This window comes from Lactuca sativa, chromosome 8 (assembly GCF_002870075.4).
Source record: "Lactuca sativa cultivar Salinas chromosome 8, Lsat_Salinas_v11, whole genome shotgun sequence".
Taxonomy (NCBI): Eukaryota; Viridiplantae; Streptophyta; class Magnoliopsida; order Asterales; family Asteraceae; genus Lactuca; species Lactuca sativa.
In genome coordinates, this window is record NC_056630.2 from 185,360,576 (window position 1) to 185,386,218 (window position 25,643).

General features: G+C 40.7%; 1 pseudogene; it reads left to right on the top strand.

The window, feature by feature from the left end:
* Positions 1-23,159: 23,159 nt before the first annotated feature.
* On the top strand, positions 23,160-23,277 carry LOC128128338 (5S ribosomal RNA; annotated as a pseudogene).
* Positions 23,278-25,643: the final 2,366 nt, after the last annotated feature.

Here is a 25,643-nt window from a genome sequence, read left to right on the forward strand (position 1 = left end):
TCCCATGAAACCGCAGCCCTCTGCACATCTGAATATGACCCTGTGGTCAATCTCCACCAATCCTTCGCCCCGAGCCTCAACAGGTTCAGAGCACACCTCACCCTCTGATCAGCAGGGCATGAACACGTGAAGAAACACCCCTCCACGTCCGATAACCATCTCATAGCAACAATCAGGTCCTGAACCCCATCAAAGGTGGGAGGCTTCATATTGTCGAAGTCCCGATACTGAAAACCCCGACCAGCTCCTCCCCCTGCCGCTGCTACAATCGTTGTAGTTGCCGCGGCAGCCGTCTCTGTGAGAGTTGCATAACGCTCATCAAAATACTCAACCATGGCGGTCTTGATCGACCCAAACAGTTCCGGCAACTCTGCCCGGAACAATGCAGCAGCCTCATCATGCAGGATCTCACGAATCCTCGCATCCAACTCGCACGTGCTCATCTGACCAACAACTTCGGGCGGTACTGACCCGCCCGGAACTCCCTCTCCTTCCCCCGATCCTGACCCGGATCCACTCCCAGCATGCCTCGGAATCTCCATACTGAAACACACCACAAAAATCTCCGACACTTCCCGCTAACCCGGGAACCAACTCTCAACCCAACCCTAGAGGTCATGGTTTCCCTGATACGCGTATGGGTCCTGTGCTTTCAATAGTACGGGCCCATACTACCTTCCACACCTACCCATATTTGTATGAAGTACTACTACAACACCCTAGTGGAAACGTACAAAACAAGCGCTCAACCCTCACTACTAGAGGAACACTGGAAATCTCTCACAAGGAAACCCTAGGCTAACATGCATCATAAATCAGGCAACATTATCATGAAATCCTGAAGATCCCTAGCCTAGCACTAGCATGCTGTTCTATCAATGCTCAAAAATAAATATCATGTATGGTATTTTGGGGTTACATACTGGCTCCGGCTGATCGTACCTCCGCGTCCTCCTTTACCCATTTTGAAAACCATTTTAAATTCTCTTTTGAAAACTCTCCTCGATTTGAGACTGGAGTCACACAAGTGTTCCTCCAATTCACTCAAACCAAGGCTCTGATACCAACTTGTAACAACCAAAAAATTTCAACAAATTTAAACTTTTCAAAAACAACCCGATTCCAGTAATTTATTACAAAAAGGTTTTCAATACAATTTATTTAGAGTATTCCCAGAATCACGTCACAACATAAACATGAGGAGCGGTACGATCACGCCTTCGCCTTGCCACGGTTACCTGAAGAACTTGAAAAACATAAAACCACAACTGTAAGCCCGAAAGCTTAGTGAGATATCCCCAAAATACCAACCACATATACCATACACACATGACATGCCATATCATATCCGCTCACAGAACAGCCATGCACTTCGGGTCTACTGTGTGACTGGTTCGCCGCACCGGCCAACAGTCCACCTGGTCCACCCTCCGAGTCTAGCCATATACCTTGAGTCTGCAGTGTGATTGGTCCGCCCGCACCGGGCCTTCAATCCACCTGGTCCACTCTCTGAGTCTACAGTATGATTGGTCCGCCCGCATCGGGCCTTCAGTTGGCCTGGTCCACTCTCTGAGCCTCGGCACGTCTGGTCCGCCCTCTTGGGTCCTACAGCCTATCCGGACCGCTCGCTGGGCCTTCGGGACAACCGGTCCGCCCTGGGTATCTTGGCCTACAGCACAAAGCAGGACCCGCCTCAACCCAACTCCAGTCTAACAACCATGTGCACATAAACATACAATCATATAACAATTCACAGTCAGCAAACCGATCAAACAGATCACATAGCATATCATCATCTTAACCAGGACACCGACCTAACCGGTCACTAGCATAGCATCACCCTATATCTCAGGATACCGACCTCAACCAGGTCTCTAACATATACCACCCTAGCTACCAGGATGCATCATAACAAAGAAATATCATAACAACAAATACCCGGATCTCAATCCGATAAAGGGACGGCCTTGGTGCCTTAGACCCTATTGATATAGTGAGGATAACTCACCTCGAAACTGCCGACTGAACATATAACCCAAGCTGCTTCGATCATTGATACGATCTCCACCACTGGACAACCACCAAAACACTGAACTCAAAACAATATCCAACAATTACCAAAATGCCCCTGGAAGTCAACTAGTCAACCCTTGGTCAAAGTCAAAGTAAACCCCTGACTGACTCTACTCGCCGAGTCAACCCGATGACTCGCCGAGTTCCCATGCTCAGAACTTTCCTCAATCCGCGACTCAACTCGCCGAGTCACCCCGAGACTCGTCGAGTCCAACAACTCTGAGTCCTTTCACACTCGACTCATCGAGTCATCCCTTGACTCACTGATTCACAGCTCAACCAGAAGAAAGGATAGGACCTTACGACCAGACTCGCTGAGTCCAAGAACAGACTCGCCGAGTCCAAGGCTATCTTCAACCTACTCGCCGAGTTGTTCTTCCAACTCGCCGAGTTCTAGAACATATTCAAGCAACTCGCCGAGTACATCCTTGTGACTCGCCGAGTGCCTCTAGATCTCATTCCAAACAGAACCTTCCAGGCCATGCAATTGATCCAGAACATAGATCTAGCCTCCTACAAACCATCCATCACGTAAAGTGGCGAACTTTACGTGAATCCAAAGAGATCTAGGCGTTTTACACTCCAGGGTTTGGGTTTGGGACAAGATAGCTTCACTAATCACTTATCAACAGGGACTTTATGCGATTTTGGATCATCACTACTCCTGATCTGAGGTAGTATCCTCAGATCCATCTTCCAATCCCGAAATGACTCATGAAATCTTCCAAAAACCCCAAAACAACCACCTTCGTTGACAATAAGGGAAAAAGGGTTCAAGACAGAGGATTCTTACCCCAAAGATGAGTCTAACTTGATGTAGACTTCAGATCCACAAGCCCTCTTGATGCTATCCTTGAATTCCTCCAACTTCTCTTCACAATTCCCTTCTTCCAAGCTTCAATCCTCTCAATAATGGGGTTTCTCACGATTAGGGTTTCCTATGGAACTCTCAGGGTAAATAGAGGCTGAAGAGAAGGCATAACATCCTTTAAATAGGGGGCAAACCCCGAAGATTAGAGTTTTCTTCACCCAGCACCAACTCACCGAGTTGGCCACTTAACACGCGGCCAAAGTCGCGACTCTACTCGCCGAGTCCACCCATGGACTCGCCGAGTTGCCCTTAAACATTTTCACTTTGAACCCTGAACTTGCACTCCTGAACTCGGGATGTTACAGGGAAGGTGGTTATACCTAGTCGAACAACAATTTCAAAAAATGTGTCACTTTACTATCAAGAAGAAAGAAATAAGTTGGTAACATTCTTATGTAACCCCCTTAACACGGTTCATTTTACCATTAATTGTTGGACAAGTCCGAGTAAAAGGGTACATTATATTGTCATTACCGCTCACTTTATTGATGATAATTGGGAGATGCACTTTTTCGGAAAAGTTGTCATATTTTAGTTTAGGATTTTGTTTTGCAATAGAGGTTAAGTTAAAAACATGTAAATCATCAAAGGGACTTAAAAACATGTAAATGAATCTGTAGAAATTGCAAATAAGAGCACAAGTGTTTTTGGAAGTTTTCTTATTTAATCGTTTTTAATCCACTTTTTGTGTGTTTTACTATGCTTGTTTTGTGTTTAGTATAAATGGACCCTTCGTGTGGTATTTTTATGTAGCCCAAAAAATATTTTCAATCAATAATAGGCTCTAAGTATTTTTTTTGTTTATCTACTATTTTCCCTAGTTTGTTAATTGAAGTTATCCCCTGGTGTAACATGGTGTCATTCACTTAGCTCATCTGTAACTCAAAATTGGAACATAAACATACCCATCTACTAATGGTTTAACATATTTAAATGCTATGATGTTAGGAAACTAATTTTGGATGTTTTACTTAATTTCTTCATAACGTCATTTTTACACACGTTTTTTTCTTTATAAGCTTAACAGTTAACATTATAAAAATGGGAATTAGTGGGAAATTTAAGCATACCCATCTGTTACTTGATCTCAACGAATACATCTTATTGGTGCCGATGAATTGGTGGGAAATTAAAAAAGATGCATGACAACGAATATATGCAGTATTCTAGCGGATTTGTTTGTGGGATTTCTCTTGAGTGACATGTTATTTATGGAACTTATAGTATCATGCAGTAAAACACATGAAATACAACTATAACGACTTATTATGGAAACCATCACTAAATCAACACTTTAAACAAAAAATTTGCCAAATTTAAAGGTTTCCGGTTCCAAAATTCTAGACTTCCGGTTCCAATCTTGGGTTTCCGGTTCCAATGTTCAATTTCTGGTTCCATACCCACTTTACCCGGTCCGATAGCCGGAACTGAACTGAAACCAGTTCCCGTATACTGGTTCGGTTATCGGGTCTTATAATCCGTCAATTCCGGGTTTCGGGTTTTCTGGGTCCGAGTCCAACGGTTCGGGTTTGGACCCACTTTCATCCCTACTGTTAAACGACTTTAAGGGTTATTTTAAAAACAACTTTATGATTTTTGTTGATTCCCTATAAAACGAATGATTTTTGTTGATTCCCTATAAAAACCAATTAATAAAGGCTATATTTTAAATTAATTTTATAAAAAATAGATTCCAACAAGATTATTCAAATTTCATAAGGTCTGATTAATGTTAATTCTATATTAAATCCTCTCCATTTTATCTGATAGTTCTTGTCCATTAATAAAGTCTATATTTAAATTGATTTTCTTTAAATAGATTCCATTAAGATTATTCAAATTTCATAAGGTCTAATGTTAAATTGATATTAGGGTGTTATTTGTTTTTTTTTTGAAGAAAAAGTTCATTGAACAACCTCTGCAGTACAAGAGGTGGACCAAACAACTGCAGACTGTAATAAGAAGCGTGTTTGTTTTTTTAATATCTGAATGCTGCTGCAAATATTAAAAAATTAAAATAAACTAATTTTATAAAACAAAAATAGGTTTTTAATACCAAGAATTTAATAATGTGTGACATTTCAGCAATAATTTATGATATTTAAACAAAAATAAAGATATTTCAGCAAACGATAATGATATTTCATCAAAAAATTATCATTATTCAATATAAAAAAAGGTGAAATAAGATTTTAGCAACTTATAATCAATATTTAACAACAAAAAAAAGGTTGGAAAAGGCTAAGTGTTGCGTCAAAAAGAACACGCGCATATGTTTTTTAATCGGGAGACTTCTAAAAAACAAACAGCTGCGAAATGAAAAGTGTTGCGCCGCTCAGCAATAAAAGGTCTTAAAGAGTTTTTTTTTTTTTTTTTTTCCAAAAAACAAACAACACCTAAATCATATCCGCACGTCACCATCAAAGTGAATTTTAAATTTGAATTGTGTTAATTTTAGCTTCTTGCTTTTTTATTTTAATGTAATTCAAAATCTAACCAATTGATTGTTAAATATTTTGATTAAGTAGTTTTTTAATAATTTTCAAAATAAACTAAAAGTATTTAGACTATACAACAAAGATTATATATTACTTTCAATAATAAATCACGTCGTCCTTAATTTTATATTGATTTAATATTAATTTACTTCAAGTTGTCTGAACAAATAAGAAAAACTTTTTTGTAAACTTTTTATATTAATTTAAAGTTTAAACATTTAATTAAACGTAATGCAATTTTTAAGGAAGGGTTACTTAAGAAAGAGACATATTTGTAAACACATAGTACAAATATATTTCTCTTCTTATTCATCAAGGTGGCCGTTATCTTCATAGTTCATTGGTACATTACAATAGAACATGATAAAGTTGAAATAATATTTACATTACAAATAAACAAAAACCAAAATATAATTACAACCACATGAAGTTTTATCAAGAATCTTCCATTAAATAAATGATAATCTTGACTCTCAACCTTCTCAAGTTTATCATTTCATGAGTTCCAAGTATCAATATAGCAGCTTCAGTTGCAAACCTACAAACACAAAAAACATTTTCTTTAATATTATCTTACAACTATAATAAACAAGCACACACCCACAAAAGTAGCATGCTACTTCCACAAACCCACAGACTCACAACAAAAGAACATGGAAACTATATCACTGATTCAAAATCTGTCCTCCAGAAATCTGATTTTTATACAGCTTATATAATGGATTCAAAACCTGATATGCCAACTTATGCAATGTACTTTAATTTCTACCTCCTGGATGGATTCAAAATCTGTCCTTTCAAGTAAAACATATAATTTTCACATACAAACACCCACAATACATACTTCCTTTCACCACATCATGAATATTTACAACAATATTATTTACAACAAAGCAAAATTTTATACAAGTTGATAAAATAACTCAAATAAGTAAACAATCTATTTACATGAAGCAAAAATAATATAAAACCAAAGAAGAGCATTTTGATCATTCTAGATCTAAACAACGTTTTCAAACATATTTACAACCACTAATCAAACTAATTAAACTTTTACATATTATATATCCTAAAAATAAACCCAAGAACTAAATACTTCAGGTAACGTGGCTGAAATTTATATTAATCGTAGATGAGTTGTTCCCTTCCAAAACAAAAGCCATACAAATCTGGATTTTCAGAAAACATGACCAAATCACACATCTGAAAAATAAACCCAAGATCTAAATAACTGAAATAACATAGAAATTTTTTATTATAACTATAGGTAGATGAGTTCTTCCTTTCCGAAGTAAAAGTCATACAGATCTGGGTTTCAGAAAACATTAGAAAACATGAGCAAATTACATATCTGGAAAATAAACATAAGATCTAAATACTTAAGGTAACATAGAAAAAATTTATAATAATTATAGATGAGTTTTTACCTTCCAAAGTAAAAGCCACATAAATCTGGGTATTCAGAAAACATGAGCAAATAAAAAACATAAGAAAATAAAAGTGGGTTAAGTGCAGATTATCGGAAACTCTTGGGTGAAAATATATACCTAAAGCAGAGATGTCATCATAGTAGCGACGGAAAATGGTAAGGAAGGAAAACCAGCACCGCCCGAGTTGGTAATGTTGCTTAGGGTGAAGGGCGCCGGTGAGGGAAAGCCGGCCGATTCAAAACTAACACAGGGTTTTGATGGTGGCGTAGTGTGTGATGCACCGGCTTTGATGGTGTTGGAGAGATGATTAAGGTAGCGTAGGGGAGTGCCCGACATTGTAACACCCATAAAATTTACGCCAAATTTAAACTTTTAATACTAACAAAAGAGTCAAATCGTAATTGTTTTTACAAAACATTTCCAATTCATTTATCATCAGAGTGTTCCAAAATAGATCATGAGGATGAGGAGCGGTACGGTCACACCTTCCCTCGCTCTCCTGAAGTACCTGAAACAATAAACTGAAAACTGTAAGCCCGAGGGCTTAGTGAGCTACCCCCAAAATACCAATACCACACTGGCAGAACCATAGCCATAACGATCAATCAAACGATATACATACTGGGCCATTGGCCGGACTGGTCCGCCCTACTGGGCCTACAGTCTATCTGAATCTATCCCGAGCCTTCGGCATGACTGGTCCGCCGCGTGGGCCTACAGTCTCCCCGGACCGCTTAGAGGGTGTGTTGGCCTTCAGCACAAAGCAGGACCGCCTCAACCCAACCAACAAGCAACTAACCATGTACGCATACTATCATATACTGGCATATAAGCATAGCAAACATAAGTATCTCATTGACCATCAATCCTAGAGTTTCACTCATAGCTAGAGTATCGACCTAACAGGTCACTAACGCACCGGTCCTCACGGATCATAAAAGCATAACATACTATCCATCTTGATTCCGATCCTATAGATCAGAATTTTATGCAGCATACCATAACTACCGATCTCTAGTATAACAACCATCCTCAACAGGATAAATTCTAGCAAAACAATAACATAACACCCATCCTAAACCAGGATGAAATCTAGCATGGCAATAACAAAGCAACCATCCTAACCCAGGATGAAATCTAACATGACAATAACAAAGCAACCATCCTAACCCAGGATGTAAATCATAAGGGCCGGCCTTGGTGCCGTAGACCCTATTGATATAGTGAGGATAACTCACCTCGCAGATGTCAATAGAAATGCAAACTCCAACTATCGGATCACTTGACACCGATTCCACCACCTATAACCATAGCACAATATACTCATAAGTTCTTACCCTTATGAGACGCCCCATAACCTCTTAGAAATTCCTGATCAAGGTCAGAGTCCTCAGTCAAGGTCAACAGTCCATGTTGACATCTACTCGCCGAGTGCACTCGACCACTCACCGAGTTCATGGAGCACATTCCAACTCGCCGAGTCACCGGCGTGACTTGTCGAGTTCCTTCGAATCCCAGTCGATCCTTAAGGGCCACCCGTTGAGTTTCCTCCCTGCAACTCGACGGGTACCCACGCAAGACTATCCAAGGGAAAAGTCATCCGACTCGCCGAGTTGTTCTTCAACTCGTCAAGTTTTATGACGATCTTCATCGGACTCGCCGAGTTGTTCATCCAACTCACCGAGCTCAATGACCATCTTCATGGGACTCGCCGAGTCACCCTTGCAACTCGTCGAGTCCATTCAGTCTTCTTTCCATACATATTTGTTTTGAGCCATGCAACGGCTCCAAATCACAGATCCAAGCTTCTAGGGCATACTTATCACGTAAAGTTGCAAACTTTACGTACATGCATGGCTATAAGGGCTCCAAAAGTCTATTTTAAGTTCTTAATGGGGCTTCTAGTCCAAGAGGGACTTCATCCACAACCAATACAACAACTTTATGGCTCTAGCACCCAAGTAGGGTCCAGATCTGAAGTTACAACTTCAGATCTAGCCTATAGCTCAACATCCCAACTTGAAAATCCATAAAAGCCCTAGAACTCAACAAGAGGAAAGAAAAGGAAGTAAGAATGGCATTTTGATACCTTCAAAAGATGCTAGCTGAGGCAAAACTCGTTTCCCCCTCCTTTCTTGCTTCAATTTCTTTTACACTCTTAACTCCTTTCCTCCAAAATCCTCTCTTCTAAGCTTCAAAACCACTCCAAGGCACACACATACGAATTTGGGTTTATAAGGGCTCTCAAAGACTGTAAGGAAGCCCAAAGGAGGCTGGGGCTCCTTTAAATAAGGTGCGAACCCTGGGATTTAGGGTTTCATCTGCTAGCTCCTACTCGCCGAGTCCCAATAGTGGACTCACCGAGTAGGTCACTAAACACGCGTTCTCACCCCGCTGCTACTCGCCGAGTAGAGCTTTATCTAGAAATTCATAATAAAGACATACCTGAGGATCGGGGCGTTACAGACGGTGCATACTATCTCCAACCCACTCCCATTTTTTTTTCCCTAAAAATGGAGTAAAAATTGGGGTAAATAGTGTTTCATCTCTAACCATACTCCATTTTTATCCCCCAAAAGTATATTCCATTCTTTTAACTTATATAAATTGTCAAACATACCCCTTCTATTAATTTGGTTTTAACAAATATATAATCTATATTTTTTTCATTACAATAATATTAAATAAATAAGATTATATTTATAATATGTAATTATAAGCTTTTGTAAAATGCATTATTGTGTTTTAGAATTTCAATATGTATTTAAATTTTAATATGAATTTGATAAACAAAAAACAAACTTTATATTTATAATTAGTTAATATAATTTAATATATAACACAATATTCACTACAAGAAGATTGGGCAATAGTGGCGACACGTGTCGCTGCTAAAGGTTAGGCGGGTCGCCGCTAATACCTTTAGCGGCGAAGGGTCACTGCAAATGCGTCGCCGGTATTGTCTCGTTGCTAATACGCTTTTTGTCGCCGCTAATATTCACAGTCGCCGCTAATACTACGCGTCGTCGCTAACGCCACGTGTCGCCGCTAAGACATTGTCGCCGCTAATACGTGCGTGTCGCCACAATAGCTGTCGCCGCTAATACTCTTTTGATTTTTTTATTTTTTTAGTTTATTTATTTAACATTAAATTTATAATAAATCCAAATGTTAATCCATATAGCATTTGAAAAATCTGATAAGTTTTTATAAATTCATACCATATTAATCCATATTATACAATCAATCCAAAATATTAATCCATACCACATTAAGTATTCTTCCAAATTACAAAACGTTTCATAAAAACCTAAAGTAGCTACTCGTCCTGATTATCACCATCTCTTTCATTATTTGGTGGCGGCAATGAGCGAAACCACTCTTCCAATGCTGCAGAACAGGCTGGGTCTTGTAGTATTGTTTGCAACATTTGCAACTATAAAGAAAACAAAATATATTAACAACATATCAAAATAACATTATAATTAATTATGCCATTCTACAAAATATCAACAGATCAAATACACTTAAACATACATCTACTTTCCATTATAACATTTACTAACAATTACATGTGATTGTGGTTGTTCTTGTGTCACTGGTTGTTCCTGGTTGTACATGGACACAACGGTAGGGGGTTTACGCCCAATGCCTCTGATATGTCCACGTCGAACACCCAATATTCTTTCAAAACAATCTTTTATATTAGTAGGTGCTAGACCGCTTGCCTCAGAAGTAGCTTAGGTTCGTTGGTTTATCTCCTCGAGTAAAGCATTCTGTATTTTTTAAAAATAATAAAAATCATAAAAATTAGACTACTAAATACCTTTGACGATATAAACACTTATATGAAAAATACAAATTAACCACTAACGTATTGTTGATCAGCTGCAGGACTATAAAATACCCCTTGGCGATTGGAATTAGCCTTACGAAAAGCTTCGATTCGACTGATATCCTATTTAACATTAAAATTTAGATCACTTATACTTTAAATAAATATTTAAATATATCATAACTTACTTCTTTGAAAGATGCATTGCTGTATGAGCTCGACCCCCCTCTGTTTATAACTACTTATTTTGCACGACATTCTTTGTTTGACGCCGAACGCCTTATAAATTCTGGCGTTTGAAAATGTTCGACTTCCTTCGCCAATTTTCATGTGACATACCGTTAGGGGGGTTGTTTAATGTGGCTTGGATATCTGCAGGCCCCCCAATTTCCTTAAAATAAGAATGAGCTTTACTTTTTCGGCCTCTATAAATTTTTGCAAGACTCGAATCAATGCTCCGCAACAATTGAACACGCTCCGGATCCATGTTAACCTTATCCAAATCAAATTTATTCTGCAAAACACAAAAAATTTAGTTAATTAAATAACAATCACAACTAAACTTAAAATTGTATCCAAGTTACCTTTAGATGTACATCTGTTGCGTTCCTTAAGGAGGGGGAAACATTTTCCCAACCAGATACGTTGAAAGGGAGATTGTTCCACAAATACCTCCCAATTTCATGTGTGAACCAATTACCATGCTTCTTGGCAGGGGAATATGTGATCTCCCTGTCGAAATCCAAATCTACGGGCTTTCCCTTATTTGCCTTTATCAACTTTCTCAACTCGATATTTTTTGGCATGCCCCTTCTTTTTTTGGAGGCTCGGCTGAAAAAATACAATTAAAAATATTAGTCACGATAACTTATTATAAAGTAATAAAAATAGTTAATAAATATATCATAATAAAACTCACCATCCTGTTCGTGCTGTCCACGACCAAAGCCTTCTGGAGGTGGTGGATCCCCGGCTCCATCACCTCCATGTCCAAGCCCCATAACATCGGCCATCACGGCCAAGAGTATCGCCCAACTAAACCTCATATGCAGTCTGTAAATTACAAGATGTACAATATAGAAATACAATATGAATAAAAGTTAGTTACCCTACGAAATTGTAAGACATACCATATAGACAAACAACATAAATAAAAGTTAGACAAACAATATGAATTAAAGGTACATTTCAAATAAAGTTTCTATTACAAAAAAAATGATTTTTTTAATCAGAATCTTCATCATATACTTCAATGTCTTCTTTATCCGTATCATAATCAGAATCGCCATCATCATAATCAGTCTCTTCATCGGAAACATTATCGATTCTACCCGTTGGTGGAGGTACTTCAGTCTCGTCTTCATCGTCAAAATAAACATTGTTTTGAGCTACGTCAACATTGCTTTGAAAGTATTGTGAGAAGTCGATAAAAAGTCTAGCTCCAGATGAAGAGTTGTTTTGAACTATGTCAACATTTTCGGCCTCCACACTGTCGACTTCTTGGACATAGTCACTGTAAGCATTTTGGACACAAGCATTGTCGGATGGTAGATCCCAAATATTTCGATGATTAACATGCTCGACGACACAACGAGGGTTGTTGTTTTGGTTTCTTCGATGATTAACAGGCTCGCGGATGTAGAACACTTGTTTGGCTTGCGAAGCATATATGAGTTGATCATCTTGGTATGCTTCTTTTTCTGTGTCGATACTTATGAAATTATCATCAGGAATATCTCCCGTATCGAAACACTTGCACCAAAATATTACAGTCGAATAATCATATGGATATTGCACCTCCATAATCTCTTCTAACTGACCATAATATTTCTCTCCATTCTCACCAACCACTAGAACCCCAGAGTTTTGCGTTTTGTGTTATGCATCACGACTAAGTACCATAAACCTAACACCGTTGACTATGCATGCAGTGTAAGTATAAACATCCATTTGTGAACCCATTGAATGGGCTGACAACTCTTTGTGGAATTCAGGAGAGTTTTCTTTTTCCATCTGATAAACCTATTAAACATATGTTGATGTGTTATGTATTCTTGATTCGTTAAATTTATGAAAGATATTTGTTTGTTAATTATTATTACCTTTTCAAGAAACAAGTTGGGAAATTCGGTATTTTCGTCACTTTCAGGATGTTCAGATTTGAATTTTCTATATTGATGAATATATATATATATATATATATATATATATATATATATATATATATATATATATATATATATATATATATATATATGTATGTATATATATATATATATATATATATATAATTGATGAATGGAAAAAAGTAACAATAAATAATGAAAGATAATTAAAAGTAAGAACACTTACTCGATGTATTGTCTGACTTCTTGACAACTATTCAATATAAACCATTCTATATTACGTTTCTTCGTTATATAAAGATGTTTGATTTGCATTGCGCTCGTCGGTCGACACTTGGACTCAAACATCCAAAACTTTGTTTTTTCAATGACAATGTCTTCGTTTCTTTCAAGGCGATTGACATCTCGAAGGTACATCGAACAAAATGTCAAAGCTTCTTCAGCAATATAACCTTCAGCTATACAACCTTCCGGCCTCGCCTTATTTCTGACATAGTTTTTTAGTTTTTTCATATACCTTTCAAACGGATACATCCATCTCATACATATCGGGCCTCCGGCAATCGCCTCATCAGGTAATTGCAAAACTAAATGAATCATAATGTTGAAAAACGTTGGCGGATAAATCAACTCTAACTTGCACAAGATTCTAATAATGTCTTCTTTTGCTTTCCTCATATCCTCCACCTTTAGTGTTCTGGAGCAAATTTACTTGAAAAACATACAAAGATCTACAATTGGTGTAGAAGTTTCTTTGTCCACTAACGCTCTAACTCCAATCGGTATCAAGCATTACATAATAATATGATAGTCATGAGATTTCAACCCAATAATGTTAGTATCATTATCTACCACTTTCTTACCGATGTTAGATCCAAACCCATCAGAAAATTTAACATCTCTTATAAATTGACAAAAGATTTTGCAGTCAGGTTTCTTGAATGAGTAGCTTGCATGTGGTCTAGTGAACCTGTTACCCTTTTTTTGCAACCATTGATTACGCCGGATATTCAGATTTTTCAAGTCCTCACGTGCATTTGATGTGTCTTTACTCTTATCATTCATCATAGAAGTACCCAAAAGACTCTCACCCATATTTTTCTCGACATGCGTCAAATCTATGTTGTGCTTCAGATGTAGAGAAGACCAATACTCGAGCTCGAAAAATATGCTATGTTTCGACCAGTTCAACTTGAATCCTTGCCGATCCATGTTTTCTTTGAGAGTGTTAGGATGTTTACCCGGTTTAGGAAGTATTAGACGATCTAGTTGCTCTTGTATCTCTTCATTAGTAAAGTGTCTCGGAGCGGGTCTTGTCTCTGGTTGCCCATTAAATTTCAAACTCATCCTTAATGGATCGACAGCATCTAAGAACCGGCGATGACCGATATAAATGACTTTATTTACTACAAGATACGACGGAGTGTCTTCATTGCAAGTCGGGCATGCTCAATACCCTTGTCCGCTCCAGCCCGATAAACTACTACAAGCTAGAAAGTCGTTTATTGTCCATAACAACATAGCTTTCATCGTGAAGAATGTGTTTGTCGCTGCGTCTTTAATGCGTACGCCTGATTGCCATAAAAACTTAAGCTCTTCCACTAACGACCTAAGGAAAACATCTATGTCCTTTCCAGGCGCTTTAGGGCCGGGAATCAACAAGGACAACATGAATGATGACTCTTTCATACAAAGCCATGGTGGCAGATTGTAAGTGGTGAGTAGAACCGGCCACGTACTATACGGATTACACATGTTACCAAATGGATTAAAGCCATCAGTTGCCAGCCCTAGTCGTACGTTGCGAGGTTCACTCGAGAAGTCAGGGTAATCTACATCAAATTTTTGCCAAGACTCTCCATCAACGGGATGACGCATCACACCATCTTCTGATCTCCCAGTACTATGCCATATCATATTTTTGGAAGTGTACCATGAACAATACAAACAACGTAGTCTAGGGGCCACTGGAAAGTACCGCAACACCTTATGAGCCACTTTCTTACCATTGGTGTTTTTATCAATCCACCGACTCTCTTTACAAACGTGACAAACTTGCAATGACTTGTGTTCCTTCCAGAAGAGAAAACAATCGTTTTTGCACACATGAATTGACTCGTACCCCAAACCTAACTTCTTCAGTTTCTTTTTTGCTAAATAATATGAAGGGGGGAATGTAACAGCCCGGAATCTCAGTTATTGTTAAATTATGTTTTTGGGGTGATTTAAGAGGGGAATCGGCGAGTTGGAGCCTAGACTCGCCGAGTAGGATCACAGACTCGGTCGCGGGTTCGTGACTGGACTCGACGAGTCCAGATATGGACTCGGCGAGTCTACGCTGTTTAGCGAAAACCCTAACCGTTCAGGTTTGGGTCGTATATAACGCATTATATGCCGTCATTGTTCGTCTTTTAGTCGATCGAGAAGAACCCTAAGCGGCTGTGGGCATCTAGAGCAAAATTGAAGGCCATTGGTGACTTGAAGAAATTATGGTGCAAGGAGGAGAAGAGTTTTGGCTAAAGGAACTGCAAGGGATTCGAGTTCTGAAGTTTGGGGACACAGAGAGTGCGTTATTCAGGTAACATTTCGGATCATTTCTGTTATATTGATGTGTGCATGGATCTAGGGTTTATGGAACCCATTTGGTGATTAGATGGATTATTACCTTGTTACCCAAACGAATATAACCCTGTATTAGGACCTTTAGAGGTCCAGAAGGTCCCATGCTTGTGTATTTCGGAACCATACTTATCCCAGAATGCAGTTTGAGCGGTTGCATGGCATGGACTCGCCGAGTCGATGAACAGACTCGGCGAGTAGCTTGAAGATTAACTGGGACTCGTCGAGTTGTTCTTCAGACTCAGCGAGTTGAGTCGGGGTGGCCCCGCGATTCTTCCAGGAGTAACTCGTCGGGCCAAGGAGGATACTCGACGAGTAGATAGGGACTCTCAGAGAGTTGGAGGACGTCTAGACTCGCCGAGTCGCCATGGCACTCGCCGAGTCCGGTCGAGTTGACCGTTGACCGTTGACCGTTGACCAGAGTTGACCTAAGTCTGACTTCTTAGGGATAGTCACACTTAGAAGATATAAGTGTTAATGAGAGATATGTGATGTTATAGGGAGGTTGTAGCTCGTCGGATTGTGCACGAGTGATTTCAGGATTTTCTAGCTTTCAACATTTACGAGGTGAGTCTTCTCACTATACTGTACCCGGAAGGGTTTGACTGTGTGACCGGAAGGTCAGTTATGATATGTGATGTGTATGCTATATGTGGTAAGTTATTTGTTATATGTGCTATGTATGTTATGTGGGCCGGAAGGCGTTGTGTTGAGGACCGGAAGGTCAGGGCCTGGAAAGGCGTATGTGCGTAAGTGTATATTGGGGAACTCACTAAGCATTTATGCTTACAGTGGTTATGTATGTGTTACAGGTACTAGCGAGGACCGTGGGAAGGCGCCGGCGTGATCGATACACACTGAAGAATGCTTTTATGATCTTGGGATTTAGACTATTTGTATTTGACATAATACTTAAATTATTTATGCCTTGTTTTGAATGAAAATACTTTATTTTTAAAAATGAAAAATTTGTTTGAAAATTTGCGTTGTTACAATTGGTATCAGAGCCTTGGTTTGAGGGATTCGGGTGCACCTTCGGGAGTAACTGAACTCAAACCGAGGATTTGAGGAAAACTTTTTAAATAAAGGCATAAACTTTTGTAAATGGTTTTGTGGTAAGCAAGAAAGAAGCAGTGTGTACGATCAGTCAGCGCCCGAACGGTAAAGATCCCCAAAATACCTTGCAATGTTATATGATATAAATTGTTATGCATGCTAGAAGACTAGGTATTCATGATAGGACTAGAGTGGCCTGATTTGTGATGCCTTAATCTAGGGAAGTTTGCCGATATGAGATGCTTTGCTAGTATGTGGGTAGATAGTGCATATCAGAAGTAGAGTACTCACTATCCGGGGTTTGGGGAGGAAGACTTGGGATGAATGCTGATGCGGTGTGGTCGGTAGTATTGGGCCCGTACTACCGAAGACACCGGGTCAGTGGGAGACCCAAGTACGAATCCCTGGATATCGGAGACTGAGTAGGGTTGCGTTATCGAGTGCGATTACACTCGATGGAGTCTCTGATAGTTTTATGTTGTATTTCAGAGACATCATGGTTAGACCACGCCACGGAGCGAGTACGAGCGGTGTGAGTGACGAGGAGATTCGTCAGATGATTCACGAGGAGGTGGCGGCGGCGATCCGAGCTGAGATCCCAGAGATGTTTGGGTCTATTAAGACCACTCTGATGGAGACATTCGATGAGCGGTACGCTGCATTGACTGAGGCTGCAACCGCTGCAGCTACCGCAGCTGTGGCCGCTGCTAGGCCACAGGGGGGTGACTCGTTGCTGTACCGAGAGTTCAGCAACACGAAGCCACCGGAGTTCGATGGGACGCAGGATCCGATTGCTGCGATGAGGTGGATCGCGGACATAGAGGGGTGCTTCTACACTTGTTCATGCCCGGAGCACCTGAGGGTATGGTTCGCTTTGAACCAGCTCCGTCTGGGAGCGAAGGACTGGTGGAAGTTCGTGACGGCGAACTTCACTTTGGCAGAGACTACAGCGGTAACATGGGAGGGGTTTACTGCCATGTTCAGGGATGAGTACGTTCCCCCAGTGGAGCGGGAACGATTGGTTCAGGAGTTCTTAACCCTCAAGCAGGGTACTGATTCGGTGGCGGCGATCACGCGGAAGTTTCATGAGAGGGCGATGTTTTGCCCCGAGCTGGTGTCCACAGAGCAGGCTCGGATGAGCCAGTACTTGGGTGTCTTGAGGAGGGATATCCGGGAGTTTGTGTCGAACTCCACCTATCATACTTTTACGGAGCTTCAGGCGAATGCCAGGAAGCGTGAGATCGAGTTGGAGACTCAGGCCAGGGAGGAGGCCGAGTCTCAGCAGGCAGACCGGCGGCCGGCTCAGTCTCAGCCGGCAGCCAAGCGGACCAAGTCCGCCGATTCGAGGACGGGAGGTTCGAAGAGCCGCACTTGCGGAAAGTGCGGCAAGGGTCACGATGGGGCGTGTCGAGCCGGTGCTTGCTACAAGTGCGGCAAGGAGCGGCACATTGCTAGGGAGTGCCCCAAGGGTTTTATGGTTTGCTTTCATTGCAACCAGACCGACCATCGGAAGGCCGAGTGTCCTCAGCTTCGTCAGGGATCTGCACCTACTGCCAGGACTACTGAGGCTCGACCGGTGAAGGTCGAGGCCCCGAGGGCTCGTGGGAGAGCCTTTCAGCTGACTGCGGAGGAGGTCCGCGCTGCGCCCGATGTCGTGGCAGGTATGTTGTAATTCATGTATTTACTTTAATGTCGAGATGTTATGCTTATGTTATTATATGCATAGGTACTTTCCTTGTGAACTCTGTGCCTGTCTTAGTGTTATTTGACTCGAGTGCGAGTAGGTCCTTTGTGTCCTTAGCCTTTAGTCAGCATATCAGCGCTAGTCGTGAGTCGTTGAGTCGACCTTTGAGAGTTTCTATAGCTGACGAGAAAGTGATTTGTGCCACGGAGGTTCTTCGGGGATGTGTACTAGAGATTTTCGGGGTTGAATTCCCGATTGACCTGATTCCTATTGCGATGGGTGATGTCTGTGTCATCGTGGGCATGGACTGGTTGAGCCGATTCGGCGCTGTGATCGACTGTGAGCGTCAGCTGGTGACTATACGAGACCATAGTGGGGGAATTCTTTCGGTGTACGGCGAGGGTACCCGTTCGGGATCAGCTTTTTGTTCGGCCGCTAGGGCGAGGCAGTGTCTACAGCAGGGCTGTAAGGGTTTTGTGGCGTATGTGATGGATACGCGGGAGGTCTCCGAGAGGCCGAAGTCAGTTGAGGAGGTCCCTGTGGTGCGTGAGTTTCCAGATGTTTTCCCCGAGGAGCTGCCGGGAGTACCTCCTGTGAGGCAAGTAGAGTTTGGTATCGATCTGGTTCCGGGGGCCGCGCCTATTGCTAAAGTGCCTTATCGTCTTGCACCTCCAGAGATGCAAGAGTTGTCCTCGCAGCTCCAGGAGTTGTTGGGGAAGGGATTCATTCGGCCGAGCAGCTCGCCGTGGGGAGCACCTATTCTGTTCGTCAAGAAGAAGGATGGTTCACACCGGATGTGCATTGATTACCGGGAGTTGAACAAGTTGACGGTTAAGAACCGTTACCCGTTACCGAGGATCGATGATTTATTCGATCAGTTGCAGGGAGCGTCTTGGTTTTCCAAGATCGATCTGAGGTCAGGGTACCATCAGGTGAGAGTGCGGGATGAGGATGTCCAGAAGACAGCGTTTAGGACGCGATATGGGCATTACGAGTTTGTAGTGATGCCTTTCGGGCTCACCAATGCCCCGGCTGTGTTCATGGATCTCATGAACAGGGTATGCAGACTGATGTTGGATCGGTCAGTGATTGTATTTATCGACGACATTCTGGTGTATTCTAGATCTAGAGAGCAGCATGAGGAGCATTTGAGGGAGGTCCTCGAGGTATTGAGGTCGGAGAAGCTTTATGCAAAGTTCTCCAAATGTGACTTCTGGCTGCGGCAGGTCCAATTTCTAGGACATGTTGTTAATCAGAAAGGGATATTGGTCGATCCGGCCAAGGTTGAGGCGGTGATGAGTTGGGAGGTGCCGAAGTCACCTTCTGAGATCAGGAGCTTCCTTGGGTTGGCAAGGTATTATCGGAGATTCATTAAGGATTTCTCCAAGATCGCAGTGCCACTCACCAGATTGACCCGGAAGGGTGTTGCATTCTCCTGGGGGCCCGAGCAGCAAACCTCCTTTGAGACACTTCGCCAGAGGTTGTGCGAAGCCCCGGTATTAGCTCTCCCAGAAGGGATGGAAGATTTTATGGTATATTGCGACGCATCGATTTCGGGACTGGGTGCAGTGTTGATGCAGAGGGGTCATGTGATAGCTTACGCGTCGAGGCAGCTGAAGCTTCATGAGGCGAGATACCCCACGCATGATTTAGAGTTGGGAGCAGTAGTGTTCGCTCTCAAGATTTGGCGTCACTACCTGTATGGGGTTCGATGTACGATATACACGGACCATAAGAGCTTGAAGTATTTGATGGATCAGCCCAACCTAAATATGCGTCAGAGGAGGTGGTTGGATGTGGTCAAGGATTATGATTGTGAGATCCTGTACCACCCAGGCAAGGCTAATGTGGTAGCCGACGCATTGAGCCGCAGGGCGGAGAGCACTCCATTGCGAGATGTATGCTTGAGACTGACTGTGATGACTCCAGTATTGGATGCTATTCATGGGGCACAGGCCGAGGCTGTGCGACCAGAAATGCAGAAGAAAGAGCGGGTTATGGGGTTAATTTCAGAGTTCGTTAAGGATGGTCGAGGGCTTATGACGTTTCAGGGTCGGATTTGGGTACCGTTCGTGGGCGGTACACGTATTACTTTGATGGAAGAGGCTCATAGATCGAAATTCTCGATCCATCCCGGTGCTACGAAGATGTATTTGGATTTGAGGAAGGAGTATTGGTGGCCCTGTATGAAGAGGGACGTCGCATGGTTCGTTGAGAGGTGCTTGACCTGCCGTAGGGTTAAGGCCGAGCACCAGAGACCGCATGGCAAGTTACAGCCATTGGAGATTCCCGAGTGGAAGTGGGAACAGATCACTATGGATTTCATCACCAAATTGCCGAGGATTGCCAGGGGAGTTGATGCAATTTGGGTGATTGTGGATAGGTTGACGAAGAGTGCACACTTCCTTGCCATCAGTGAGAGTTCTTCAGCGGAGAAGTTGGCGGAGATATATGTGAGAGAGGTGGTATCTCGGCATGGGGTACCGATCTCGATTGTGTCAGACCGTGATGTGCGTTTCACTTCCAGGTTCTGGAAGAAATTTCATGAGGAGCTGGGTACTAAATTGCATTTTAGTACCGCATACCATCCCCAGACAGACGGTCAGAGCGAACGGACGATTCAGACGCTGGAGGACATGCTTCGGGCGTGTGTGTTAGACTTCGGGGGTAGCTGGGATGCATATTTACCCTTAGCAGAGTTTTCCTACAACAACAGCCATCATTCGAGCATTGGTATGCCACCTTTTGAGCTGTTGTATGGTAGGAGGTGTCGGACCCCCATTTGCTGGGGAGAGGTGGGACAGAGAGTGATGGGCAGCACAGAGATCGTGCTTCAGACGTCAGAGCAGATTCAGCAAGTTAGACAGAGGTTATTGACTGCCCAGAGCCGACAGAAGAGTTATGCAGACAGGCGCCGATCCGAGCTTGAATTTCAGGTCGGCGACTTCGTTCTCCTGAAGGTCTCTCCTTGGAAAGGAGTGACTCGATTCAGGAAGAGGGGCAAGTTGGGGCCCCGGTATATTGGGCCATTTCGTGTGATTGCAAGGATAGGCCGGGTAGCCTATCGGTTGGAGCTGCCAGCGGAGTTGGGACAGATCCACGACACTTTTCATGTGTCGCAATTGAGGAAGTGCATAGCCGATGAGTCGGCAGTGGTTCCATTGGAGGATATTCAGGTGGATGCGAGCCTGAATTATGCCGAGAGACCAGTGGCCATCAGGGATCGGAAGATCAAGGTTCTGAGGAACAAGGAAGTACCTCTTGTGTTGGTTCAGTGGCAACACCGTAAGGGGTCGGAAATGACTTGGGAGCCGGAACGTGAGATGCGGGAGCAGCATCCGGAACTATTTCCAGAGTGAGACTTCGAGGGCGAAGTCTAATCCTAGTGGGGGAGAGTTGTAACAGCCCGGAATCTCAGGTATTGTTAAATTATGTTTTTGGGGTGATTTAAGATGGGACTCGGCGAGTTGGAGCCTAGACTCGCCGAGTAGGATCACAGACTCGGTCGCGGGTTCGTGACTGGACTCGACGAGTCCAGATATGGACTCGGCGAGTCTACGCTGTTTAGCGAAAACCCTAACCGTTCAGGTTTGGGTCGTATATAACGCATTATATGCCGTCATTGTTCGTCTTTTAGTCGATCGAGAAGAACCCTAAGCGGCTGTGGGCATCTAGAGCAAAATTGAAGGCCATTGGTGACTTGAAGAAATTATGGTGCAAGGAGGAGAAGAGTTTTGGCTAAAGGAACTGCAAGGGATTCGAGTTCTGAAGTTTGGGGACACAGAGAGTGCGTTATTCAGGTAACATTTCGGATCATTTCTGTTATATTGATGTGTGCATGGATCGAGGGTTTATGGAACCCATTTGGTGATTAGATGGATTATTACCTTGTTACCCAAACGAATATAACCCTGTATTAGGACCTTTAGAGGTCAAGAAGGTCCCATGCTTGTGTATTTCGGAACCATACTTATCCCAGAATGCAGTTTGAGCGGTTGCATGGCATGGACTCGCCGAGTCGATGAACAGACTCGGAGAGTAGCTTGAAGATTAACTGGGACTCGTCGAGTTGTTCTTCAGACTCGGCGAGTTGAGTCGGGGTGGCCCCGCGATTCTTCCAGGAGTAACTCGTCGGGCCAAGGAGGATACTCGACGAGTAGATAGGGACTCTCAGAGAGTTGGAGGACGTCTAGACTCGCCGAGTCGCCATGGCACTCGCCGAGTCCGGTCGAGTTGACCGTTGACCGTTGACCGTTGACCAGAGTTGATCTAAGTCTGACTTCTTAGGGATAGTCACACTTAGAAGATATAAGTGTTAATGAGAGATATGTGATGTTATAGGGAGGTTGTAGCTCGTCGGATTGTGCACGAGTGATTTCAGGATTTGCTAGCTTTCAGCATTTACGAGGTGAGTCTTCTCACTATACTATACCCGGAAGGGTTTGACTGTGTGACCGGAAGGTCAGTTATGATATGTGATGTGTATGTTATATGTGGTAAGTTATTTGTTATATGTGCTATGTATGTTATGTGGGCCGGAAGGCAATATGTTATGGGCCAGAAGGCGATTATGTTATGGGCCGGAAGGCGTTGTGTTGAGGACCGGAAGGTCAGGGCCTGGAAAGGCGTATGTGCGTAAGTGTATATTGGGGAACTCACTAAGCATTTATGCTTACAGTGGTTATGTATGTGTTACAGGTACTAGCAAGGACCGTGGGAAGGCGCCGGCGTGATCGATACACACTGAAGAATGCTTTTATGATCTTGGGATTTAGACTATTTGTATTTGACATAATACTTAAATTATTTATGCCTTGTTTTGAATGAAAATACTTTATTTTTAAAAATGAAAAATTTGTTTGAAAATTTGCGTTGTTACAATGGAAAGTGGGTTAGATCTGATCCCACATCGACTGGGAAGGAGAACTAAGCATTCCTTATAAGGGGTGTGGATACCTTCCATATCACAACGCGTTTTAAAGCCGTGAGGGCAGCAGATCCCATAAGAACTCTGCAGTTAAGCATGCTCGGGCGGGAGTAGTACCAGGATGGGTGACCCCCTGGGAAGTCCTCGTGCCGAGTGGCCCAAAGCGGACAATATTGTGATACGTGCCAGAGGGGGATGTTACAAATGGTATCAGAGCCAGGGCACGGGTCGATATGTTCGACGAGGACGTCGAACCCTATAATGGGGGGTGAAAGTGGGTTAGATCTGATCCCACATCGACTGGGAAGGAGAACTAAGCATTCCTTATAAAGGGTGTGGATACCTTCCATATCACAACGCGTTTTAAAGCCGTGAGGGCAGCAGATCCCATAAGAACTCTACAGTTAAGCGTGCTCGGGCGGGAGTAGTACCAGGATGGGTGACCCCCTGGGAAGTCCTCGTGCCGAGTGGCCCAAAGCGGACAATATTGTGATACGTGCCAGAGGGGGATGTTACAGGGAACCTTGTTGTCTGGTGGAAATGCCGAATGCAACAACTCAAGGAGTTGATCAAATGAACTATCAGTCCATCTATTGTTGACCTTCATATGCATCAGCTTTGCTAAAAAATCAAGGAATGAAAACGTACAACCAGGATATAACTTGGTTTCGACTGCCTCTAACAACTCTTCAAAATCATCATCGACACCACTACCCCCTTTATTCGAGGTTCCTTCATTGAGGTTTATATCGTTTTCTCTCGACTCCCACATAACACCGTCAATAACACCAGCCATCTCATTGCTTGGCGATACGACATCTACAACTGGATGGATTAAAGATTCACCGTGATATATCCATGTTTTGTATGATTGACTAAAATCATATATACGAACATGACGTCTCATTGCTTTCGGATTCATGAAGTAACGATTATCACATTTCTCACACGGACATCTGGTTTCACCTTTACAATCTAGGTGTAACATGGATCTCACGACAAAAGTGTCGAGTCCAAGCTGGAACTCGGGAGATTGACGATGTGGATTAGTAGTCCAGCTTTTATTAATAGACATGATGCAACTGAAACATAATTTAGTGTTTAAGGTTTACTTTACGGGAAACAAAAATCAAGTAGAGTATTCATAAAGTTGATAATTCAAAATGTATTCCAACACGGGATAACCTAATTAAAGCTAAAGTACGTTGCTATTAATAACCTAATTAAAGCTAAAGTTGTAATGACCAACATTAAGTCACTAAAGTATGTTATTTTCTAATTAATTTAATATTTTATTTTTTGTTATTAGTTTAAAATTTTAAAGTAATTTTATTTTATTTTAATATTAACATTAATTTGATTTTAAAACTACTTTAAGTTGATTTTACAATTAATTTATTATTTTTTTAATGTTTTTTTATTAATTTAATTTTATTCTATAATTAAATTAAACTTACTAGAAGTACGTTGGTATTAATAACCTAATTAAAGCTAAAGTTGTAATGACCAACATTAAGTTACTAAAAGTATGTTGCTATTAAGTTGGTTTTATAATTGATTTAATTTGATTTTATAAAGGCAACTTAATTTGATTCTAAAGGTACATTAATTTTATTTTCTAATTAATTTAATATTTTATTTTTTGTTATTAATTTATTTTTTTAAAGTAATTTTATTTTATTTTAATATTAACATTAACTTGATTTTAAAACTACTTTAAGTTGATTTTACATATAATTAAAAAAGTAATTTTATTTTATTTTAATATTAACATTAATTTGATTCTAAAGTTAAATTAATTTTATTCTCTAATTAATTTAATATTTTATTTTTTGTTATTAGTTTAATTTTTTAACTTAATTTTAGTTTATTTTAATATTAACATTAACTTGATTTTAAAACTACTTTAAGTTGATTTTACAATTAATTAAAAAAGTAATTTTATTTTATTTTAATATTAACATTAATTTGATTCTAAAGGTAAATTATATTTATTATCTAATTAATTTAATATTTTATTTTTTGTTATTAGTTTAATTTTTTAAAGTAGTTTTATTTTATTTTAGTATTAACATTAACTTGATTTTAAAACTACTTTAAGTTGATTTTACAATTAGTTAAAAAAGTAATTTTATTTTATTTTAATATTAACATTAATTTGATTCTAAAGGTAAATTAATTTTATTTTCTAATTAATTTAATATTTTAATTTTTTTTATTAGTTTAATTTTTTAAAGTAATTTTATTTTATTTTAGTATTAACATTAACTTGATTTTAAAACTACTTTAAGTTGTTTTTACAATTAATTAAAAAAGTAATTTTATTTTATTTTAAAATTAACATTAATTTGATTCTAAAGGTAAATTAATTTTATTTTCTAATTAATTTAATATTTTAATTTTTTGTTATTAGTTTATTTTTTTAAAGTAATTTTATTTTATTTTAATATTAACATTAACTTGATTTTAAAATTACTTTAAGTTGATTTTACAATTAATTAAAAAAGTAATTTTATTTTATTTT